General features: G+C 33.1%; 1 protein-coding gene and 1 pseudogene across 4 annotated transcripts in view; one reads left to right on the top strand and one right to left on the bottom strand.

Moving 5' to 3' along the window:
* Nucleotides 1-9,079, top strand: part of PPP3CA (protein phosphatase 3 catalytic subunit alpha) — a 282,030-nt gene that overhangs the window by 200,591 nt on the left and 72,360 nt on the right. The gene's annotated exons all lie outside the window — the stretch shown is intronic.
* Nucleotides 3,888-4,006, bottom strand: LOC112485736 (annotated as a pseudogene).

Genomic DNA, 9,079 nt, shown 5'->3' with positions numbered 1-9,079 from the left:
AGAGAAAGAGTTGATTGACAATCCTGATTGATCTTTTTCTCAATTCAAATATATAACAAACATTCATCATTTTTAATTGATGAAAATTAAACTAAATTTGAAATTATGAATACTAGAGAATCACAAGTTGTGATGAGTTAGCAGCTATTTTCTATTTTCTAAACACCTGCATTAAAATTTGCCATGATCACTCAGTTTATATGCTATATATAACATGTTAGGCAAACATGATTTTTGTATAATTTAATTAGATATTTGTCAAATGCTGAAGAAACAAGAAACATAAGACATGTTCATACTCAAATTGGAGACAGGCACATATAAAGGTACAGAATATACAAAGACTTTATAGTTGCTATGATTTACATTAATTTAGGTAACTGTGACCCCTCCTTGTATTCATAAAGATAAATAAAATTGATGGCTTATTTCACTGTGAAATGTAATCTTCATAAGAGGAGTCTTCAGTGGAATAAATATAAGCTGTAAATTGAAATTTGAGATAATTTATTACAAGTTTTTAAAGTTTTAAATTGCTAACCCCTTTGCTAGGTAGAAAATAAGCAAAACAATCTCAAGCCTTTTATTAATACAATCTGAAATTTCAAAATAAAAACATTACTAAAAGTAAATGTAAAATACTTATAATTCGACATTTATTTTTTGAAAAATTGTATATGCTCCTGCCTCTGTTAAGAAATTTGGTAGATGGTAACAGGCAATGGAATGATTTGCCCACAGAAAATGTGTATGGGAGACCTAAGTCTTAAACCCATATTTCTTGACCATAAACCAGTGCTCAGAAGTTTCAGAATGGAGAGGGAAATACTCTGATGTCAGGAAGCCAGTACTTTTTGTTACCTTTTCATGAATGTCTTCCCAAGTATGCTGTAAATTTCTGGAGACTGTTTCATGCCTTCCACATCTTTATTGTACCAATATAATAGAACACAAATAAAAACTAATTAGTTTTTGATGTTGTTTACTCATCTTTTTAATATAGCATATTTAGTAAATATTTCATGTTTCAATGTTTTATTCATTTTTTCAGATATTTAACAGAATAAGTAATTCTGAAATAGTTCCTTAATGAAAAATAGATAAGGAAATGATAGATTAAGGAAAACTAGGCAGACTTAAGAAATTAGCTTATTGTCTTTGTCAGAGAATTATTTTCCAGAAAATACTTTTTAAAAATAATTTTTAAGTGAACGTGTTCGAATGTGTTTGAGTTCGTATATTTTTAATAATTCCTTAATTAAGAATTAAAACTTCCATTTCTAAATTTGCCTCATATAACAAATAAGCTTATATATTTTTACTGAGGGAATGGTAGCATTTAATTCATTAAACCCTTTTCATTAAGTCATTTAAGTATTTCTTTTTTTTTTATGGAATGGTACTTATTAGCTTTGTTCACTTACTATTAGTAGGCATAAATAGAAGCTACTTGAATGTCAGTGATTGGTCAAAACACTTTCTAATATCCCCACTTCCTATAATTGCCAAATTAATGATTAATATGTGAACTTTAGAATTAAATATCATTTGCTTGCTTTCTTGAATTTAAAAAATATTAAAAACAAAATAATATTTTAAATTGTTAAAATTTGAGGAGTATCATAACAAGAATAGAGATGACTCACTTTTTTCCTACTTAGAAGATTTTTCTTAACTGAGTTTTCCAGAAATCAGTAAGAGTTGGCTTTTTAAAAAGTCTATTTGGTGAAAATACCTTATATTTCTTCCATTTACTATGTCACTTTCAGCTTTTAAAACATTATTGCTCTTACATAGCCATGGAACAGAGTGGTCTTGTAAATGAATTTTGCTACAAAAGAAAATGAGACTACCTGGAAACTCATCATGGGGCTGCTACCCGCTGAAAGATCAGTAACATCACTAAAGCCGTTTGGAGATATTTCCACTCTTAAAAAAAGGAACTTGTGGAGCATGAGACCTCATCTATTTGATTTCAGCCTCAACAGCTTTCAACATATGATAGCATGCATTTAGGTAAAAAGTAGAAAAAATAGAGCAACGTTTTGTATGTTTTATTTATGGCTACCTTGAGTACAGGTACTTAGATCATCTATCTAAATCTGGCAGAACATTCAAGATGTTTCTTAAGTAGATAACTTCTGGAATAGCTGCCATATCTACCATTTCGCATTGTGTCTGCACATTCCATGTGCCACAGCATGTTAAGCTTTTTTCCTCTCATATTGTTTCATTAAATTAAAAAAAGAACAAAAACAACAACTTATTTTAAAAGGTTTGTTATGAAGCTCCTTATAGATGAGGCATCTGAAATCTTCTACAAAGATTAAGTATCTTGTCCTAGTTACACAAGTGGCAGTTTACAGCACAAGATGATCTAAGCCTAAAGGTAAAAAGGAATAGACTGTGCCTATGTAAAGGAAGAGATTGAGGAAAACAAATTGGAAGAGTCCATGGCTTCTATAGATAATAAAGCTAATTCAGGGAGAATGAATAAGAAATTGATTAATGAAGTCACAGCTTATTGATTAAGGCCAATCAGGAGGAATACATACAAAAACCTAAAAACTAACAAAAAGCAATTATTAAACCAAGAGGTGTAGCTTCATAGTCTGTGTTTTTAAGCATTTCACTCTACTGCCTCTCCCCAAGGAAGAAAAAGCAAAAAGCCAAGTTACCAAACAGTTAAAAAAAAAAAAAAAGAAAAAGAAAAAAACAGCAACAATAAATCCTCCCAAGATGGGAACTGAAGGCATAGATCTGTAACCCCTAGATCCAGTTACAGCAATAGAAGTCCATCTTTCAGGGTCCTAGAGGGAGTGTTCATGCGAATCTGTAACCTGGGATTGGTATTTCAAAAAGCAAAGAGAGCAATCATTCATTTATCAATAAATATATAAGTACACAAGGTGTCAGATTTATTTATATTAAACTGGAATTACATCAACTCATAGTGTTTATCCAGTACTCTTGATTGACAGGTGATGACAGTCGGGGGTTTAGTGAACTACATATGTAAATAAATCCACACATCATATAACCAGTACCTTCCAGGACTGACCAAACTTGGACATATGAACAGAGTGATGACCAAATTTAATTAAATATCACTATAAGTATTGTACATATTCTGTTTACTTAGTGTCACAGCCGTGACCATTTAAATAGTTTCATAATGTTATTATGAATCCTTAATAGTTAAAATCTGGATTGTTGCTCAAATGGAAAAATTGTGATAACAGATGGGGGAAAAAATGCATTCTTATTTAATTGCATTCTTATACATTCAGTTCTTCCAGTAAACAAAATCTTGTAAAGCATTCAACCTATGAAGGAGGAAAAAAAAAAAAAAACCTTCGAAAAATAATCTCAATGGTGAGAACACTCACCTTTAAGATAAAAAGATAAACATCAGTTTCAATAATTTATTTTTCTGTGGATTGGAATATACTATCAACGTACCATGGTGTTTTGTGTGCTTGGTCCTATGAAATAATTTTTAAAATGCAGACTATTCTAGTTTTTTTCCATCTGATTATAATTATAAACCGAGATTTAGGGGATTCATGAAGTATTTAATACTGGATTGTTTTAATTGTTATTATCTATTATAAGCTACAATATTTTCTGCTCTTATTTCTTCAGTTGTCCTATTACATTTTTCATTAACACTGGCTAATAGTTTATCTGTTTTTGTAAAACAGCATTATAAATATAAATAAATATTTGAAATTACTGCTATTAATCTGCACCGATATTATTGTTTTGTGTTTAACTTTATAGCTTTTTTTTCTTTCTTATTTTTTTAAGGCGAGGTAACTCTTGGTTGACCTCACAGATTGCAAAGACCTTGTCAGCTTACAATCCCTTTTTTAAAAAAATTTTTATGCCTACAGCACCTGGTCTTCCTAGGTGTTCTCCCATCCAAGTACTAACCAGGCCCAACCCTGCTTAGCTTCCGAGATCAGATGGTATCAGACTTGTTCAGGGTGGTATGGCCGTAGACGCTTTTCTTCTTTAAAATGCTTTAAATTTCAGTGTTCAGCAAATTTTTCTTTGACTTAGAGACTTTTTATTATTGTGTGATAGTATCAAATCATAATGCCCTGGTTAAGAATTTGTATTTTGTGTTTTACAAAGTACCTAGTACATGTTTAACATTTGAAAAATAATATGGACTATGGGGAAAATAATATTATTTTGAAGTGTACCTCTTTAGTGAATTAAACCCCTATTATTTTTTCTCGGTTAGTTTATTTTGTAGTTGATGAAGATTTCTAGAGATAAGTGAATGCTGTAATAAAACTCACTTTTATCTCAGTAATTGCCTGATTTCAGAAGTTTACACATTCTGCTAATAAACTACACATATTCAGGCTGGCTAGTTTGTACTTGAATTTATCATCCACTAAAGGTTATATAATTCTGGATTATCAACAGCAGGAAACAGATATGTACTTCCAGTGCCCATTATGTTCAACCTCTTACAAAACCTCTAAATGTGAGGTTTTTCTCTGAAAAATATCAAATTTGGGAAAAGAAAAAGTTGTAGCAGATAGAGCATTCGAAAACCAAACCAATAAATTGAATAGGTTAATCCTCTCATGGTGAGAATTAGACATGATAGTTCCTTAATGTTAGAAATTTTATTGTCTTGGGAAATGTGGCTATTATGGAAAAATATTGGGTTGAAGTAAATGAAGCTGAAAGTAGAGTGGAACTCTAATGGTGAAAATTGCTTAGCAATTCAGTAATGTCTTTTCTAAAAGAAAAATTACAATCTGTTAGTTTAGTTTGAACTGGAAAACGTGTAGAAGAAGTTATTCTATTTCATGAAAGTCTTTCAAGATGATAAAAGCCAATATTTTGGAGGAAGTAAAAAGTCTTTATAGAAAATAAATAGTGAATCAAGAATTAAAAGCACTTGACTTCTAAATCATAGTATTGATGTCATTTTGAAATGCTGGTCCATTAAATGTCTGTTTTTAACCTGCAATTTATTGTTTGCTAAGTGTTTGTTTGTTTGTTTTTAACAACTCACACCTTTGTCCCCAGGCATCCTAATTTGTACATGCTTTCTTTAACCTGGAATTCTATGACATTATAAAATTTTTGGTTAGTGTCAGTAAGTAATTGACCCAATGATATTCTTTGATTTATTTCCTTTTTTATAGGCAAATTAATAGGACCAAATGTGTGAGTCTGAGCATTAAGTTATTTTAAGTAGTTTTATATGAAAGTTTATGTTTTATATTACATTTTTAAAAAATATGTCTTTTACTCAGAATGGTAGTTTTATTAGAGTCCTTTAAAAGCTATGATTGTATAGCAATTTTGTCAGGAACTCGTTCTAGTATGTTCATTACTGTCTACTGTTTACATTTTCTAATGTAGTAATTTATTGTCAATATGAACCTAGAAACAAAGGAATCTTTTGAAAAAATAATTCAATTATAATGTGGATATACTTGATTGCGGATTCAGTAAATTAATTTAGACATGTATACCTAATTACACATATAATAGATGCATGCATGGTTGTTGTTTTGAACACCTATCCCTTCTTATTGGAAAGTTACCAGCATTTCTCTAGTCATAAGCAGTAAGGCAAAGGGTTGGTCCTGTCTATGGTTATCTTTCCAACTTCCTCCTTCCTCTGCCTGAGATTATTTTCCAAAGGGCCTCTTTGTCCTCAATATGCTGGCCATTATCTTCTCTACTTAGCTGTATGCTGGTTTTAGGGCCTCTTAGACTCCCTCTGTGACTGATTCATTGTCCAATTTGTAGATCACAAGGGCTTAGTCAGCTGACTACAAAGAGCCCCTTGTTACTGCCCCAGCTGTTTATGGCTATTTCTCTTTAGTACTACTTTTCTGTAATCTACAGCAAGTAAAGTCTTAAACTTGTTTAATGACTCCCTAACTGCTGTACTGACCACTAATCTCCAAATAATTCCTCCTTTGTAGTGGGTGGCTTCACACACACACACACACACACACACACACACACACACACACACGTGTGCAGTTATGCACATACGTTTATGTTTATATATACTTGAATCTCCCGAGCCTGTGATTTCAAAGTTCAAATAACTAGCTCTCCAGCAATGACATTAGAAATAAAGACTATTCCCTTCCCTAAGAAATAAAAAGAATCTTTTCTGTATGTTATTTTCTGTTTCCTACTTTAAAATTCTGTACTCGCCTTCAGAAGCTTAGATCAAAAGTTATTGGCATCACTCATGTGTGAGAATCATTTCCAGTAAAGTTTTATTTAATGTGAGCTAAGAGTCATCAGGGTAAGGAAGAAATATCAAATGGCAATTACTCAAAAGTAATTGTTTGCTTGGGTATTACTTAGCAGTTGATTATTTAGGCACAATTTGTATATTTGCTGATAGTAGAAGAGAGAAATGGAAGAAGTATGTAAGCATCAGAGGATGTGGGTCACTCATGTGCCATTTGGTTGTCCTGAGGATGTTAGAGTAGCCAACTTCAAAACCAACTTGTCATGCCATTTAGGGAAAAAATCAAGATAGAGATAAGGAAAACATTCCACCATCTCACCAAATAGATTCAACTACTCAGTGTCCCTGGAAGTTCTTATTTCTCCGGTATAAAAAAAAAATGGCGGACTGCTTCTCACAGGGAAGATAACCACCATGTTTTGGCACATTACACTGCTAATGGATAAGGGTTACAATGGTCTAGGAAGAAAAACTTTTGATTTCATTATTTTTGATGTGCTAATTTCATTAAATGCCTAACTCTATACATTTCTGATGAAATATGTACAGTTCTGCTAATAATCTATTGAAGACGTAACAATTTTTTTCAGAATATTCAGTCAGATGGATGACTCTTTTCATAGAGACTAGGCATGATGTTAGACTTGAATGATGGTCTTGTAATGTGGTTGTATATTGGTGGTTATGTATTGGTCCTTTATTATGGGTAGGAAGCCACTGTCAGGACAGAATATGGAGAGACAGAATGGTTTACTATAGGCAAAGGTGTCAGACAAGGGTGAGTTTTAACTCCCTATTTGTTTAATCTTTATGCAGAACATATATGAAAAACTTGAGTAGACTTGGGGGAGGGAGAGTTGAAAATTAGTGGAAGAAATATCAATAACTTATGTATGGAGATGATACTATCATATTGGAAGAAATTAACAATGATTTGGAACGACTTCTGATGGAAGTTGAAAGAGAAAAGTGCCAAAGCAGGACTGCATTTGAACATCAAGATGGCAAAAATCATGACTACGAAAGAAATACAAAATATTAACATAGACAAGGAAGACATTGAAGTTGTTCAAGATTTTGCTTACCTTAATTCAGTCATCAATTCAAATGGAGCTGCTGCCAAGAAACCAAGAGAAGGCTGAGACTTGGAAGCACAGCAATGGGAGAATTAGGAAGATCATTAAGAACAAAGATGTGTTAATAGAGACCAAAGCCAAGATCATCCACACCCTCATATTCCCAATTAGTGTGTACAGATGCGAAAGTTGGACAGTGAAGAAGGCTGATAGGAAAAAAATTGATTCATTTGAAATGTGATGTTGGAGGAGAGTTCTACTGATACTCTGGACTGCCAGAAAGAGTAACAGGCGATTCTAGAGCAGATTAAACCTGAAACATCACTGGAGACAAAAATGATAAAACTGAAGCTGTCCTACTTTGGGCACATCATTAGAAGACTGGGTTCTTTGGAAAAGACAGTAATGCTGGGAAAAACAGAAGGCAGCAGGAAAAGAGGAAGACCAAGTATGAGATGGATTGACACCATGAAAGAAGCCATAGGCATAAGTCTACAGGAGCTGAGCGGGGCTGTTTAGGGCAGGACATTGTGACCATCACTCATTCATAGAGTCACCAGAAGTCAGAGTCCACTCAACATCATATGACAACAAGGAGTGCTTTTATTACCTGTGTTGTGGTTCTTTGTTATTGGCACTTTTTTGACATCATAATTCTATCAGTGTTGGCCCTTAGTTGAATACCCACCCCACCAGCAGTGTTCCATTGGGAATGAAAAGAAAATAATAGGAAGCTAAGGAAATGCAGGGAGCAGAGGTATATAGTGGTCAAGAATGAGCTTGCCTTAGAGGTATAATAGAATCTGTCAAAGCCTGGTTGTTCTAGAAGTGCTGTTAAAATTAAGTGACATTGAAGATGAAAGGACCTAAAATAAAAATAATGAAATCTTACCATTTGAGACAAAATGGATGGACCTAGAGGTATTATGCTAAGTGAAATAAGTCAGAGAAAGATAAATACCATATGATGTCATATAAATACTATATGATGTGGAATCTAAAGAACAAAATAAACGAACAAGCAAATCAGAAACAGACTCATAGATACAGAGAACACACTGATGGTTGCCAGATGGGAGGGGTTTGGGGGGCCTGGGTAAAAAAGGTAAAGGGATTAAGATGTACAAATTGGTAGTTACAATACAGTCATGGGGATGTGAATTATAGCATAGGGAATATAATCAGTAATATTGTAATAACTATGTACAGTGCCAGGTAGGTACTAGACTAATAAGGGGAAACATTTTATAAATTATATAAATGTCTAACCATTAGGCTGTACACCCGAAATTAATATAAAATAATATGGAATGTCAATTCCAATCGAAAAATAAAAATTGAAGAATTAAAATAAAATAAAATTATAAAAAAGAAAAAAAAAAGGATGAAAAGACCTAATCTCATGAGGAATTGGAGGCTGCAAACAACCAAGCAAGCAGCTTGCTTCATTAGCTGGCATTGGTTGCACTGTACTTCTCTTGGGACACCAGTGTCCTAGATACCCAAGAGGATGGAGGATGGAGGCCATGGCATCATATAGAGGTAGCCTTTCTTCTGTGTGGTATGATCGCCTTTACCCTCCACTCTTTTGGGTACCTAAGTATGGATACCTCTTGGATACCTCAGTATGGTGGTCACTTTCTTTCTGAAGTTTGGTATCATAATGGTGAATGTTCCCAGATACCAGGACATTGGGATAAATCCATTATCTTAAAGCTGAAATGCAAAAGGCCTGAGTTCAAATGCCCAAGGA

This window comes from Pteropus alecto, unplaced genomic scaffold, assembly GCF_000325575.1.
Source record: "Pteropus alecto unplaced genomic scaffold, ASM32557v1 scaffold5, whole genome shotgun sequence".
In the NCBI taxonomy this organism is placed as follows: domain Eukaryota; kingdom Metazoa; phylum Chordata; class Mammalia; order Chiroptera; family Pteropodidae; genus Pteropus; species Pteropus alecto.
The sequence above is the reverse complement of the archived record's forward strand: the minus strand, read 5'-3'. Positions and strand labels throughout refer to the sequence as shown.